Here is a 337-nt window from a genome sequence, read left to right as displayed (position 1 = left end):
CAGAAACGCCGGCGGGGCCTTATGACGCCACGCACGAGTGTGCGTCGCCTGCGCGACGGAGGGGACGTTATGACGAAAAGACGCCGGTGCGGGAGGCCGGACAGGCAGCGCGGTGCGGAGCGCAGGCTTCAGGCTGAGCACACCCGGGACGGACGCAGCTGGCCGCATCCCTTGCCCACTGTGGCGCCGGCCGGCCCTCTCCTCCGCCCGTGACCCGGCGCTCGGCGAGTAGGGCGTAGCCACCTAAGGCCGCCGCGCCGCGGCGCGGCCCACGCGCTAACGTCGTCTACGTCGCCGCTTCCGTATCGTTTAATTCCGGACGCCGCGGCGCCCCTTT

The sequence above is a fragment of the Tupaia chinensis genome, unplaced genomic scaffold (genome assembly GCF_000334495.1).
Source record: "Tupaia chinensis unplaced genomic scaffold, TupChi_1.0 Scaffold143584_1, whole genome shotgun sequence".
NCBI classification, from domain to species: domain Eukaryota; kingdom Metazoa; phylum Chordata; class Mammalia; order Scandentia; family Tupaiidae; genus Tupaia; species Tupaia belangeri.
This window is presented reverse-complemented; position numbering follows the sequence as displayed.